Genomic DNA, 16,553 nt, shown 5'->3' with positions numbered 1-16,553 from the left:
TCCTAACTACTCCTGGTCGTCGACGGTCTCCACATAGTACTAGGCTCCCTCAGGGTAGCAGTAGTAGTCATCGACGGGATCAGCTGGCTCCTAGACTCCGTCATCTGATTGCAACAATCGAGTAGAGGAGCAAAGCAACCGTGATTACTCATCCAAAGTACTTTTAAGACTTACATCAGATCTATACTAAGTATGCATCAGTATCAAAGCAATGGGGCTATATCGTTGGACTAGACTGCAGAAATGACAGAATAGAAGGGAAGGCCTAGCCTATCAAAGACTAGCATCTTGCAGTGTCTTGCAGCATTAGAAGAGTGCAGATTAGCGTATTATAAGTAAAAAGTATAGCTTAGTAACGCCCAGAGATCCTTCCTCGACTCCCTGCAAGAAAGCAATCCCGGAGCCATCACATCCATTAATGTCTCCCATATCCAATTCTAGTTCTAACAGATCGGGATACAACTCTGAGTGTCCGTTACCATGGACACGGCTATTTGAATAGATATACTTCCCTGCAAGGGGGCACCAACTTACCCAACACGCTCGATTAACTCCGGCGGAACACATTTTTCTGGGTCATCCCCGACCTTGGCTGATCGACACACCGTAGTCCTACCTAGGCTCAACAGAGAGGCCAGCACGCCGCTCTACATCCTAAATACGAAGGGGTCATGGGCCAATCATCCTTTGCAATCCTGCACATTGCAAGGATGGCTGGGATCAGTCATGGTACCTCTTTATACAAAGCAGGTGCTTACGTGGACCACCCGGGCGCGTGCCGCTCAACTGCTGACATCTGAGAGCTTTCAGAAGAATCATACGACATCGAGTGCCCATACTTATTTACGCGTGGTGGTTAGTGTGAAAAGTCCATAGGCCTGCTCAGATCACATATCCAAACCCGTTAGTGTCTTAGAAGCGCGCAGAGACGATCAATGATCTTGGCGACCCGTCTCGAGGACTTACGGCAAGGGTCAGGCCCATCCCTCTCTAGGGCGGTCTACCTGCTCGGTCGTGCCTCATAATTATCTTGCGGGCACCCTCTTGGTCAACCCGACTTTAGTAACTCTCACGGGTACCCCTCGGAGCCGACTTGACTTCAACAAGGAACTGAGATAAAGTCGAGGATCAGTGCGTCCATAACATCAAGGGGAAATCCGAGGAATCACCCTCGATGGATTCCCACTCGATGTTACTGTCAAGGTGACCTTGGAGGAGTCACCCTCGAAGGGTTCACACTAGAGGTGTTGCACGAGAGAGTCGTTATCGGGAGTGGTGAAGGAGGAATCACCCTCTAAAATCCACGACCGATTAGCTACATTATGGAGATATCATCAGGAGTGCAATACGAGGTATCACCCTCGACACTCAATAGTAGCTCTGCAGAGTCGTACAACTAGGGGTGTCAGTGATGTGTTGGTCTCTGCACGTCGATCACACTCATCGAGTCATCCGGTAACAAAGCAGGGCAACAATGACAAGGGTGAGGGGTCACTGATGGATCACTAACCAACCTATACTAAGCATATAGGATAACATGTAAAGTAACGATAACAGGTTACAAAAACAGGCTATGCATCAGAATAGGAACTATCAAACAATAGTATCAAAATCTAATGCAAGCATGAGAGAGAAAGAATGGGTGATATAGGAATGATCGAGGGGTTTTGCTTGCCTAGAAGCTCTGTAGACAAATACGGACCCTCGATGATGAAGTAGTCGATCACCAGATCAACAGCAGACTCGAGGTCTACCGAAAAAGAAGTAACAGAGGGGGAAACAAATAAATAACGAAAAAATCAAATGCAACAAAAAGCATGACATGGCAATACTCTGTCCTAGGGGAGACCTAATGCAGTGCTACGTGTTACAGATGGAGAAGGAAAATATCTGTGGATATTTCACCGACTTTAGGCAGTTATCGAAGAGATGAAACGGAGGGAAATGTTCCATGTTTGCAGTGTTAGAGGCATGTGACACGTATGTGGATAGCATATTCGTATTCGTCATATTTTCTAAGAAACGTTCATATATAAATTATTTTCATCTTAGCTACGGTTTATTTTCTATTAATTTTCAAAGTTTTAAACAATTTCTGAATTTTCTGGATTTAATTTAATTCGAAAATCAAATTAAAAGAAAATGCTATGGGTACAGAGAAAATCTACCCAACACTTTGTACACAAGATGACTAGTGGGGTCCAGTTGACTGCCCAGTTAACAGTCAACTGGACCTTTCACTAGTCAGCGGGTCTAGTGGGACCCACATGTCATACACTCTAGTAGAGTTAACCATTTTAAATTAAAGCCTAAACTGAATTAGTTAGTGGCCTAGGGCCCACTGTCAGTGAATTAGTGGGGGGGGTTAATTAGCAGCTAACCTAACAGCTAACGCCCTGGGCCCACGGTCAATGACACAGGGTCGGGTTTAGACCAGTCGCGCGTGTGGGCGCCCGCCGGCAACTAAAGGCACGGCGGCGGTCCACCGGAGACGAGCTCCAGCGACCAGATGACCGCTACCTACAAGACACGCGCGATGCGCTGCACCCACTGGTGTGAGAGGTAGAAGCCGAGGGTGGCCAGAAACGATGGATGCAGCGACGGGCGGAGCTCTTCCAACTAGGGGCTATAGGCACGGGGAGGAGTACGAGTATGGCAGGGACGACCGGGAGTTCACAGTGAGGTTGTTGGGGGACTCGGCAAGGTCGGGCGTTTCCGAAGACGAGTGAGATGAGGTGACACCGATTAGTGGGGGGGTTAATTAGCAGCTAACCTAACAGCTACCAACACCGATGTGTGCCTTCATCCACGACGTGTCCCCGGGCCTGGCAAGCCTGGTCGGGGCTTCGTCAACTTCGTTTTCGTCCGTCTACGCATGCCTGGTGCTGGCAACAGCGATGCGTGCCTTCGTCCATGATATGTCCCCGGGCTTGGCAAACCCTCCACGACACATTGTCAACATCTTCTTCCCGGCGCACCACTGCTTCAACACCACTGCGCCCATGCTAACTCAGCACCCCCTTGCGCCCGCGGCTCCACGGGACTTCCTCGACACCGGCCACCCCGACTCGACATCAACCACGGCATTCTTCGCACGGCTAACTCGACAACGCCTCCACCACCCATGCTCTCGGCTACATCGACAAACGGCACAAAGGGTTACCGCCTGCTTGAGAAACCTCGTCGGGTTTCCACTCCAGCCACGACTTCCGTGATGCATCGACCGTTATAACTGTGGGTGGGTGTCCGTCGGCTTACCTTCGGATTCTTCTCCAGTCTCACCGTCTGCGTCCCTACCGTTGTGACTGCGGGGGGATGTTGAGTATATTGATTATTAGGAAACACGATATAGACTAGGATTTGTTCTGGCTTGTCTTGTACTCCAAGTAGATCATTGTACTCCTATATAAATGCCCATGAGGCTCAAACAATACAACGAACTATTCCACCAATCCCTCTCTCCCTTCTAACATGGTATCAGCCTAACCGATCCAACCCTAGCCGTCGCCCGCCGCTTCCACACCCGCGAGCCGCCCCCGGGGTGGTCAGCCTCCATGACCGCCGTCGGGGGCCGTGCCGCCCGTACCTAGGGTTCGTCCGCTGGTCGTGTTGATCGGCTGCCCTAGAGAGTCTTTTTCCTGATCCTTTGATCCGGATTTTTCACTCTTGCCGGTCTCTTGATCGGTGTTTCTTTTTGGTTTTCCGATCTAAGATCGGTTTACGTCGCCCACCGTCACCGTCAAACCTCGCACGCCTCTTGTCGGTGTGGAACGACACCTATGGGATCACAAGAATCCCTACTACGGTTGCCGGGGCGCAGGGTTGCTAGAAGAGCAGGATTAGTAGTCAGCACAAGGATCGTTTACCCAGGTTCGGGCCGGGAAGATGCGTAAAACCCTATTCCTGCTTTGGTGGGTGTATTTCAGAGAGTTCTTGAGCTCTCGAACTAGCGATGGTGGGGTGCGTGGTTCCAAAGAGCCGAATCCTTCTCCAGTATGCCATGGGCCTCCTTTTATAGTCGAAAGGGGCTGCCACAGTGGCATACAGGAGGTGGAAAGGCGTACAGTATTGCGAGCTTATCACTCGTATTACAGGACAAGATGCCTTTAATGCGCCGCTGAGGTGTCCCCTAGCTTTATTGGGGACGGGGGTGAGGCCCATCCCGTCCGCCGCCGCTCCTCCTCGCTTCGACATGCGCCCTGGCCAGCGATGCGTGTGGCGCCATGTAGGCAGGCAGGCAGCTGGGGTGGCGTGGTGGTGGAGCCTTCACGAAGATTTGCATGCCGCCACGCAGGCTCTTGATGAGTTGGCCTGGGAGCTGCATGCTGCCACGCAGGTGCCTGCTCAGCTGGTTGAGCTGGCAGCTGCATGCGAACGGCGGCGGAGACTTGGTTGGTGTGGGTCTGGCAGTGGCCCTGCTGGCGTCCTTGGTGAGGGCCTTGTTGGGTGGCCCGGCAAGGGTCTTGCCGTGGCGCCCTGTCGTCCCCGGCAAGGATCTTGCCGGGGGTCTTGTGGCTTTCCTCGGCAAGGATCTTGCCGAGTGCTATTGTCTTTTAATCCTCATCTGATCTAGAACATTCCTTGGTCTTGACAAAGATCTGCATGCCACCATGGAGGTGCCTCCCGAGCCCTAGTTCCAACGTGGTTGGCTGAGTTGGAACCCGTGGGCTCGAGGGTGGCTCACTCCGCTGGTGTGGGCGAGCCGCCCCGGCAAGGGTCTTGCCGGGGCCGCTGAGGCTGCCCCCGGCAAGGATCTTGCCGGGGGAACCTGCTTCGCCTCTCTGCTTCTTTGCGGTCTTGATCTTGGCGTGGCTCTCGCCGTCTTGAGCTTTGGTTTTACCTTGGTTCACCTCCCCTGCTCTGCTTGGTGTGGCCGCGGGCGTGGCTCCGACTGTCCGTGCACAGGTAAAGGGGTACAAAGGTGCGCCCCTTCTTTTGTACACCGACACCTCTACTCCGACATCGGCGCATCCAACCGGCCTCCACCGACCCGGCGGCCTCGCATGACATGCGGCATCCTATGACTGTTGTCCACGCGTCCGTTCGCCTATCGCTCTGCGCCGGCGGTTGCCGCCATGATCCGATCGGGACTCCTCCGTCCACCCCGTCTCCATCCACCGGATGGGTTGCTGCTTCGCATCTCAAGATTCACGCGTAACGGTGCGGAGGCCATCGGTCGTTCCCTCGTCGCCAACTCACGCGCTCAACACAGGCGTAGTTGATGCCGCTGTGGCCGGCCGCTCGCGCTGACCACCGATCCCGCCTCTTGGGCCGGCTCACTTGTTCATGCAGATGGTTGCAAGTGTGCAAGTGTTGGCCTGGACAACGTTTTCGTGCAGGTCTTGGTTTGGCCATGCTGATTGTTGCATCAAGTGTGCCTCGCGTCCTTGTACGCGTAAATCAGGTTCCGGTATAACACATGTTCATCTCCGGTTGCCAGCTCTTGTCACGACCGGCCGCCTCATCTGGTCCAGCGGACACACCAACCTCGCGGGCGTTTGGGCTGATCATCCGAGCGTATGAGATCTGCTTCATCCATGCCATGCGACTGACCTGGCCAGTTGGTTGCACACGTCTTCGAAGGTCCTGTGAAGACTGTCTGGAGTACAACGTGCCCCCTTCACCGATCGAGTATCGGGCTACCACTGTGTCGCCCCGTCGAGCCGCAATGCCGTCGCCCCGTGGTTCTCCTCATGGCTGCATCGACCCGCGCGTCGGTGCTACGTCGTCTCCACGGGCCGTAGTGCCGCGATACGCGGTCCCAGCCGCCGCCCTGAGGCCGTCCCCGCGGTTGCACTGACCCGCGCTCCACTACTGCACTGCCCCTTCAGGTCGTAGCGCCGCGGCCCGTGGCCCCCGCCGTCGCCCTAACCTGCCCGCCGCCGCTATGTCGCCCCTTCGGGCCGTAGCGCCGCGGCTCACGGTCCACTCCGCCGTCACCGCGTGCCGACCTCCCGTGGTATGCATCGCGCCATCTCCCTTAGCGTGGGTACGCCACCATCCGCGCCAGTCTTCGTCATGTTGTCAGGGTTTTTTGCCTACTTCGAGCACCGCCGCCGCACTCCTAACCTAGCTGCCGCTCTTCTTTGGCCGCTGCCGCCGCTACCTCTGTAGCCATTGTCGCGGCCCGTCCACCCCGTTCGTCTTCGTCCAGCACCAGCTCGTCACCAGCGTCGCCGTCATCTACCCCGACCACTTCGTCTGGTCTGACAACCGCGGGCGACATCGGCACCATGCCAATTCGCGCCACAACTATCGTCGAGTCTTCCTCTCTACTGGCCCTCCGATTCCTCGACATGGTGAACAGCTCATGCAGGTCCCAGTCTCCGCATGCCCGGTGCTGGCAACACCGATGCGTGCCTTCATCCATGACGTGTCCTCGGGCCTGGCAAGCCTGGTCGGAACTTCGTCAACTTCGTCTTCGTCCGTCTACGCATGCTCGGGCTTGGCAAACCCACCGCGACACATCGTCAACATCTTCTTCCTGGCGCACCACTACTTCGACAACACTGAGCCCATGCTAACTCGGCGCCCATTGCGCCTGCGGCTCCACGGGACTTCCTCGACACTGGCCACCCTGACTCAACATCGACCACGGCATTCTTCGCACGGCTACCTTGACCATGGCTCCACCACCCATGCTCTCGGCTACATCGACAAACGGCACAAAGGGCTACCGCCTGCTTGAGCAACCCTGTTGGGTTTCCACTCCAGCCACGACTTCCGGGATGCATCGACTGTTACGATTGTGGGGGGTGTCCGTCGGCTTACCTTCGGATTCTTCTCCAGTTTCACTGTCTGCGTCGCTACCGTTGTGACTGCGGGGGGGTGTTAAGTATATTGATTATTAGGAAAAACGCGATAGACTACGATTTGTTCTGGATTGTCTTGTACTCCAAGTAGATCATTGTACTCCTATATAAATGCCCACGAGGCTCAAGCAATACAATGAACTATTCCACCAATCCCTCTCTCCCTTCTAACACCGAAGAGGGGAATGGCACGGGCATCGTTGCTGGTGCTCCCTCGCATCGATCTTGCGGTGTAGATGATGAAGAGGAACCTCGCGGAGCTTCTAGACACAACGGCATGTCGTGTGGTGGCCGGTGGCCGCGACGGTGAGGCAACGCAGCAACGGCAGCATCGGACGCGAGCGGGGGGAGAGGTAAGCGAGGGGGGAGTTAAAGTTGTGTCGGGAGAGAGAGGCAGCGGGGGCGAGGCCTTATCCACCGCGAGGAGACGACGGATGGCCGACGTGTGTGGTCGTCGCGCCATGGATGACGGGAAGTCGTCCACCACGCCCTGGATGAACAAGGGAAGCAGAAGACCTCCCCAGGCTGGGCTATGCGCTGTGACCAATAGGGCCCAGCCGCACAGTAATTTTTTTCTTTTTTTCTTTTTTGTTTCTGTTTTCTATTTTCATTACTGTTTTGCATTTTTCTTTCATAAAAATTGAATTTTGTTAAACATGAAAATTGTCTCATAATTAATATGCAATATGTTTTAGTTGTCCACAAAGTTTCACATATTTTTGAAAAACATAAGTATTTCTTTATTTCAAAATGGCCACATTTAGCGCTGTTGGGCCACTTTATATATTTCTAGGGGCATTTGGGGAATTCAAATTATTTTAGTTTCTTCATGAGAATTAGTTAGTGAATATTTGCAACACAATGAACATTTTTATTTTGCTGTTTGAATAAATATTTTTTTACTTTATTTTAAATTTGAGTTTGACTTGAATTTTGATCAAGTGACAATTGGATTAGCAAAAAGGTGATGACATGGCACCATTTGGGGGAGATTACTGTAGCATGATTATCTGGGTGTTACAAGTCTCCTCCACTACAAGAAATCTCGGTCCCGAGATTTAAGAGGTGGAGTAAGAGGGAAAGTTTTGCTTACAAAATTCTAACGAATCTTCTCGTTCTTGGTTGCTCTTCTCAAAGAAATTGACCCCTTTCATTGATGTCTTCATTTCTCTGCTTCAGGTCATCATGATGAAGTCTTCATCCTTTCTTCGGGAACTCCATCGTACTTACGAATAGGGTATAAGGGGGAAACTATAAGGATGGATGTCTGGAAGGATTGGCATCTGGTAATTATCTTAGGGAAGGAGATTTTAGAAGCACTAGGAGGCATATCGAGAGTGATATAAGGAGGTTCAACAAGTTTCAACCAGGTAGGCATCCAACTAATGCCTAAAACAAGTGATGAGGGGGTTCAGAGCAATGAAGAATAATGTTGCATCTAATACCGGAATGAAACATGTTAATGAAATTAGCTCGTGAATTACATACGAAGCCAAGTGTAAAGGATACTTCAGAATCGAGGTTGTACAGGAGAGTCAGGTTTCGATCCTGTGGAACTGTGGTTAGTGTGGATTTAGAGTAGGAAGGGCGGTGATATCTTGCGGGTCATGATAGCAAGGCACGTCACATGATAGCATGTCAGCTATGTCGGCAATAACGTCGGTACCAAGGGCGGGGGGACGAAGAGAACCATTTTCTTGCTCGCATTGCGAGGCGGACCAATAGGCAAGGTTCCCGTCCACCGGTGGTTACCAGAATATTAACAACACTAGTAACATGGTTTTTCTGACAGGGCTGTACATTGAGGTGTTTACATAAGTAGGGAAATTTTACTACTTAGATCACAAAAATTTATAAGAAAGGATAAACAAACCAATGGAAAGGAAAATGTGTTTACTAGATTAAACAGACCAATGGAAAGGAAAATTTGTTTATACACAAGTATTGTGAGTATATCTTACCCAAGGACAAACAGAGCATGGCATACATGACTAAACATCAGGTACATGACCATTTAGATAAAGTGGCAAGGAAATTCATGGTTATTACACACACAACGGTGTTTGGATAATTGATCAAGAAACATTTAGCATTGCGCTTTCAATGTTCTTGTTGATGTTTGGAGTACCACAGTCATGCTTCAGGGTAGCAGTGACATGGTCATCCGGTACAGGTCAGAGTTTGGAAACACAAAGGATCCATCAGGAACAACTTCTAGAATAAGTCATACAATTTCCTCATGGAAGAAGGGCTAATATTGCTCAATAAGATACTATATCAATAGATCCACAGGACATGTGTGCTAACCATAACATCACCTTACCGGGTTACATAGAAACCAATGTTATAACTCTTGGAAAATGATCCAACCATCATATCTACCCGAGATTCAGATCTGATTGGTGTCAGGATACCTCAGACTCGGGATGCCTAAAAAGGAAAGCGTGCAACACAAATCGACAAGATGACGCTGCAAGATTATCGTGAAAATAACTACAAAGCAAGCTCCACAACATGAGCTAGATTGCAAGACACACATGAACACACTCTCCAAGATAGTTGTGGCCACATGGAAGTCTTACACCAAGATGCAACCGGGTTCTGGTTGGGAACCATCATCGAGGATATAAAAGTCCATGTGTAAGTCCGGATTAGCTCTTACGAATGAACTCCTTTTCCTCAAACAAATCAATCAGTGGCTTGGTGTGCTAGGAGATACATATGGAGTGAAGGTAGAAAATCTATCAAACCATAGAATACTTCGGACATGCATGAATGAATTGGGACGATTCCAGAGTAAGCGAAACAACTTTTCTCATATTCACGGAAGCAACTTTCATCCAATGAATGTGAACTCAGAGAAGACACTTCTTTTATCAAACATATACTTCATGAGCTGGGCACGAAGATAATGCTTTCCAAAGTTTCCAATACTAGCTAGATGACCGCCATGAACCATTGAGAAGATGAGGATGTGGCTGATGGGCTTAGCAACAATTCGTCGAGATTGCCATAAAGATGGATTTCTACAATTATGTGAACAAGATGATAACATTGGTCAGACCAAACGATACGATGACATATGCTCGAGGAAAACATCTATGAACAAACATCAATCAAAAAGTGCACCCGAAAATATGGGTTGAGCTACACGATCAAGGTTAGAATGGTGATCCAACAACCAACACATTAAGAATGAAGTTGTCATCCATTAACTTGAAAGCAATAGGGTCGCTAGAAGTACCGAAGTCACACATCAGAGTTCACTTGTCTGTATTCCGGTTAGGAACAACACGGGGACCAAGAAATGAATGGAGGTGGCGAGAATTATTACTATACCAAGAATTCATAAGAGGTGGCACACATATCACGACATTCTTGACATAAAAGATGGTAATACTCCGAGGTAAAGAAGAACATATGCTGAATAGCAAGGAACTCAAGGTTCAATCAAAACATGAACTCATTTGTGTTGAGGGAAGGCAAGGATGTTGTCGATGATAACACAAATTATCGAGGGGCAAGGATGGTATTTCTCATTATGAATTCAATTCGCATCCTAGAATAAGTCAAATGGTGATGATGATCATGAAACATTTTGTCGAGAGGTTTCATGAAGATGTAATCGATCAGCGATGACATCAAGCAAAAGGAATGGTGAAGCTAAAGGTTAAACCACAGATTATTGACTCTAGGCAAGTGGGAGACTGAAGGAAATATGCCCTAGAGGCAATAATAAAGTTGTTATTTATATTTCCTTATATCATGATAAATGTTTATTATTCATGCTAGAATTGTATTAACCGAAAACTTAATACATGTGTGAATACATAGACAAACAGAGTGTCACTAGTATGCCTCTACTTGACTAGCTCGTTGAATCAAAGATGGTTATGTTTCCTAGCCATTGACATGAGTTGTCATTTGATTAACGGGATCACATCATTAGAGAATGATGTGATTGACTTGACCCATTCTGTTAGCTTAGCACTTGATCGTTTAGTATGTTGCTATTGCTTTCTTCATGACTTATACATGTCCCTATGACTATGAGATTATGCAACTCCCGAATACCGGAGGAACACTTTGTGTGCTACCAAACGTCACAACGTAACTGGGTGATTATAAGGGTGCTCTACAGGTGTCTCCGATGGTACTTGTTGAGTTGGCATAGATCGAGATTAGGATTTGTCACTCCGATTGTCGGAGAGGTATCTCTGGGCCCTCTCGGTAATTCACATCACTATAAGCCTTGAAAGCAATGTGACTAATGAGTTAGTTGCGGGATGATGCATTACGAAACGAGTAAAGAGACTTGCCGGTAACGAGATTGAACTAGGTATTGAGATACCGACGATCGAATCTCGGGCAAATAACATAGCGATGACAAAGGGAACAACGTATATTGTTATGCGCTTTGACCGATAAAGATCTTCGTAGAATATGTGGGAGCCAATATGAGCATCCAGGTTCTGCTATTGGTTATTGACCGGAGACGTGTCTCGGTCATGTCTACATAGTTCTCGAACCCGTAGGGTCCGCACGCTTAACGTTTGGTGACGATCGGTAATATGAGTTTATGTGTTTTGATGTACCAAAGGTAGTTCGGAGTCCCGGATATGACCACGGACATGACGACGAGTCTAGAAATGGTCGAGACATAAAGATCGATATATTGTATGACTATGTTTGGACTTCAGAAGGGTTCCGAGAGAGTTTGGACGAATACCGGAGTACCGGGGGGTTACCGGGAACCCCCGGGGAGTGTAATGGGCCTCATGGGCCTTGGTGGAGAGAGGAAGGGGCAGCCAGGGCAGGCCGCATGCCCCCTCCCCCTCTAGTCTGAATTGGACTAGGAAGGGGGGCGGCGCCCCCCCCTTTCCTTCCCCCTCTCTCCTCCTTCCTTCCCTACTTCTCCTACTCATGGAAGGAGTGAAATCCTACTCCCGGTGGGAATAGGACTCCCCTTGGGGCGCGCCTAGGAGGCCGGCCTCCTCCCCCTCCTCCACTCCTTTATATACGGGGGAGGGGGCACCCCATAGACACATAAGTTGATCATTGATCACTTAGCCGTGTGCGGTGCCCCCCTCCACCATAATCCACCTCCGTCATATCGTAGCGGTGCTTAGGCGAAGCCCTGCGTCGGTAGCTTCATCATCACCGTCATCACGCCGTCGTGCTGACGGAACTCTCCCTCGAAGCTCTACGAGATCGTGAGTTCGTGGGACGTCACCGAGCTGAACATGTGCAGAACGCGGAGGTGCCGTACATTCAGTACTGAGGATCGGTTGATCGTGAAGACGTACGACTACATCAACCGCGTTGTCATAACACTTCCGCTTTTGGTCTACGAGGGTACATGGACAATACTCTCCCCTCTTGTTGCTATGCATCACCATGATCTTGCGTGTGCGTAGGAATTTTTTTGAAATTACTACGTTCCCCAACAGTGGTATGAGAGCCAGGTTTATGCGTACATGTTATATGCACGAGTAGAACACAAGTGAGTTGTGGGCGATACTAGTCATACTGCTTACTAGCATGTCATACTTTGATTCGGCGGTATTGTTGGATGAAGTGGCCCGGACCGAAATTACGCGTACGCTTACGCGAGACTGGTGCTACCGATGTGCTTCGCACACAGGTAGCTGGCGGGTGTCAGTTTCTCCAACTTTAGTTGAATCGAGTGTGGCTACGCCCGGTCCTTGTGAAGGTTAAAACATCACATACTTGAAGAAATATCGTTGTGGCTTTGATGCGTAGGTAAGAACGGTTCTTGCTCAGCCCGTAGCAGCCACGTAAAACTTGCAACAACAAAGTAGAGGGCGTCTAACTTGTTTTTGCAGGGCATGCTGTGATGTGATATGGTCAAGACATGATGCTAAATTTTATTGTATGAAATGCAATCTCCATGTAATTGCTTTACTTTATCACTAAGCGGTAGTGATAGTCGTAGAAGCAATAGTTAGCGAGACGACAACGATGCTACGATGGAGATCAAGGTGTCGCGCCGGTGACGATGGTGATCATGACGGTGCTTTGGAGATGGAGATCAAAGGCACAAGATGATGATGGCCATATCATATCACTTATATTGATTGCATGTGATGTTTATCTTTTATGCATCTTATTTTGCTTAGATCGACGGTAGCATTATAAGATGATCTCTCACTAAATTTCAAGGTATAAGTGTTCTCCCTGAGTATGCACCGTTGCGAAAGTTCGTCGTGCCGAGACACCACGTGATGATCGGGTGTGATAAGCTCTACGTTCACATACAACGGGTGCAAGCCAGTTTTGCACACGCAGAATACTCGGGTTAAACTTGATGAGCCTAGCATATGCAGATATGGCCTCGGAACACTGAGACCGAAAGGTCGAGCGTGAATCATATAGTAGATATGATCAACATAGTGATGTTCACCATTGAAAACTACTCCATCTCACGTGATGATCGGACATGGTTTAGTTGATATGGATCACGTGATCACTTAGATGATTAGAGGGATGTCTATCTAAGTGGGAGTTCTTTAGTAATATGATTAATTGAACTTTAATTTATCATGAACTTAGTACCTGGTAGTATTTTGCATGTCTATGTTGTTGTAGATAGATGGCCCCTGTTGTTGTTCCGTTGAATTTTAATGCATTCCTAGAGAAAGCTAAGTTGAAAAATGATGGTAGCAACTACACGGACTGGGTCCGTAACTTGAGGATTATCCTCATTGCTGCACAGAAGAATTACGTCCTGGAAGCACCGTTGGGTGCCAAACCCGCTGCAGGAGCAACGCCAGATGTTATGAACGTCTGGCAGAAGAAAGCTGATGACTACTCGTTAGTTCAGTGTGCCATGCTTTATGACTTAGAACCGGGACTTGAATGACGTTTTGAACGTCATGGAGCATATGAGATGTTCCACGAGTTGAAGTTAATATTTCAAGCAAATGCCCGGATTGAGAGATATGAAGTCTCGAATACGTTCTACAGCTTCAAGATGGAGGAGAATAGTTCTATCAGTGAACATATACTCAAAATGTCTGGGTATAATAATCACTTGATTCAACTAGGAGTTAATCTTCCTGATGATAGTGTCATTGACAGAATTCTTCAATCACTGCCACCAAGCTACAAGAGCTTCGTGATGAACTATAATATGCAAGGGATGGATAAGACAATTCCCGAGCTCTTCGCAATGCTAAAGGCTGCGGAGGTAGAAATCAAGAAGGAGCATCAAGTGTCGATGGTCAACAAGACCACCAGTTTCAAGAAAAAGGGTAAAGGGAAGAAGGGGAACTTCAAGAAGAATGGCAGGCAAGTTGTTGCTCAAGTGAAGAAGCCCAAGTCTGGACCTAAGCCTGAGACTGAGTGCTTCTACTGCAAAGGGACTGGTCACTGAAAGCGGAACTGCCCCAAGTATTTGGCGGATAAGAAGGATGGCAAGGTGAACAAAGGTATATGTGATATACATGTTATTGATGTGTACCTTACTAATGCTCGCAGTAGCACCTGGGTATTTGATACTGGTTTTGTTGCTAATATTTGCAACTCGAAACAGGGACTATGGATTAAGCGAAGATTGGCTAAGGACGAGGTGACGATGCGCGTGGGAAATGGTTCCAAAGTCGATGTGATCGCGGTCGGCACGCTACCTCTACATCTACCTTCGGGATTAGTTTTAGACCTGAATAATTGTTATTTGGTGCCAGCGTTGAGCATGAACATTATATCTGGATCTTGTTTGATGCGAGGCGGTTATTCATTTAAATCTGAGAATAATGGTTGTTCTATTTATATAAGTAATATCTTTTATGGTCATGCACCCTTGAAGAGTGGTCTGTTTTTGATGAATCTCGATAGTAGTGATACACATATTCATATTATTGAAGCCAAAAGATGCAGAGTTGATAATGATAGTACAACTTATTTGTGGCACTGCCGTTTAGGTCATATTGGTATAAAGAGCATGAAGAAACTCCATTCTGATGGACTTTTGGGATCACTTGATTATGAATCACTTGGTACTTGCGAACCATGCCTCATGGGCAAGATGACTAAAACTCCGTTCTCCGGAACAATGGAGCGAGCAACAGATTCGTTGGAGATCATACATACTGATGTATGTGGTCCAATGAATGCTGAGGCTCGCGGCGGGTACCGTTATTTTCTCACCTTCACAGATGATTTAAGCAGATATGGGTATATCTACTTGATGAAGCATAAGTCTGAAACATTTGAAAAGTTCAAAGAATTTCAGAGTGAAGTGGAAAATCATCATAACAAGAAAATAAAGTTTCTATGATCTGATCGTGGAGGAGAATATTTGAGTTACGAGTTTTGTCTTCATTTGAAACAATGCGGAATAGTTTCGCAACTCACGCCACCCAGAACACCACAGCGTATTGGTGTGTCCGAATGTCGTAATCATACTTTACTGGATATGGTGCAATCTATGATGTCTCTTACTGATTTACCGCTATCGTTTTGGGGTTATGCTTTAGAGATGGCTGCATTCACGTTAAATCGGGCACCATCTAAATTCGTTGAGACGACGCCTTATGAACTATGGTTTGGCAAGAAACCAAAGTTGTCGTTTCTTAAAGTTTGGGGCTGCGATGCTTATGTGAAAAAGCTTCAACCTGATAAGCTCGAACCCAAATCGGAGAAATGTGTCTTCATAGGATACCCAAAGGAGACTGTTGGGTACACCTTCTATCACAGATCCGAAGGCAAGACATTCGTTGCTAAGAATGGATCCTTTCTAGAGAAGGAGTTTCTCTTGAAAGAAGTGAGTGGGAGGAAAGTAGAACTTGATGAGGTAACTATACCTGCTCCCTTATTGGAAAGTAGTTCATCACAGAAACCTGATCCTGTGACTCCTACACCAATTAGTGAGGAAGCTAATGATGATGATCATGTAACTTCAGATCAAGTTACTACCGAACCTCGTAGATCAACCAGAGTAAGATCCGCACCAGAGTGGTACGGTAATCCTGTTCTGGAGGTCATGTTGCTTGACCATGACGAACCTACGAACTATGAGGAAGCGATGATGAGCCCAGATTCCGCGAAATGGCTTGAGGCCGTGAAATCTGAGATGGGATCCATGTATGAGAACAAAGTGTGGACTTTGGTTGACTTTCCTGATGATCGGCAAGCCATCGAGAATAAATGGATCTTCAAGAAGAAGACTGATGCTGACGGTAATGTTACTATCTACAAAGCTCGACTTGTCGCGAAAGGTTTTCGACAAGCTCAAGGAGTTGACTAAGATGAGACCTTCTCACCCGTAGCGATGCTTAAGTCCGTCCGAATCATGTTAGCAATTGCTGCATTTTATGATTATGAAATTTGGAAAATGGATGTAAAGACTGCATTCCTGAATGGATTCCTGGAAGAAGAGTTGTATATGATGCAACCTGAAGGTTTTATCGATCCAAAGGGTGCTAACAAAGTGTGCAAGCTCCAGCGATCCATTTATGGACCGGTGCAAGCATCTCGGAGTTGGAATAAACGTTTTGATAGTGTGATCAAAGCATATGGTTTTATACAGACTTTTGGAGAAGCCTGTATTTACAAGAAAGTGAGTGGGAGCTCTGTAGCATTTCTAATATTATATGTGGATGACATATTGTTGATTGGAAATGATATAGAATTTCTGGATAGCATAAAAGGATACTTGAATAAGAGTTTTACAATGAAAGACCTCGGTGAAGCTGCTTATATATTGGGCATCAAGATCTA

This window comes from Aegilops tauschii, chromosome 3, assembly GCF_002575655.3.
Source record: "Aegilops tauschii subsp. strangulata cultivar AL8/78 chromosome 3, Aet v6.0, whole genome shotgun sequence".
NCBI classification, from domain to species: Eukaryota; Viridiplantae; Streptophyta; class Magnoliopsida; order Poales; family Poaceae; genus Aegilops; species Aegilops tauschii.
This window is presented reverse-complemented; position numbering follows the sequence as displayed.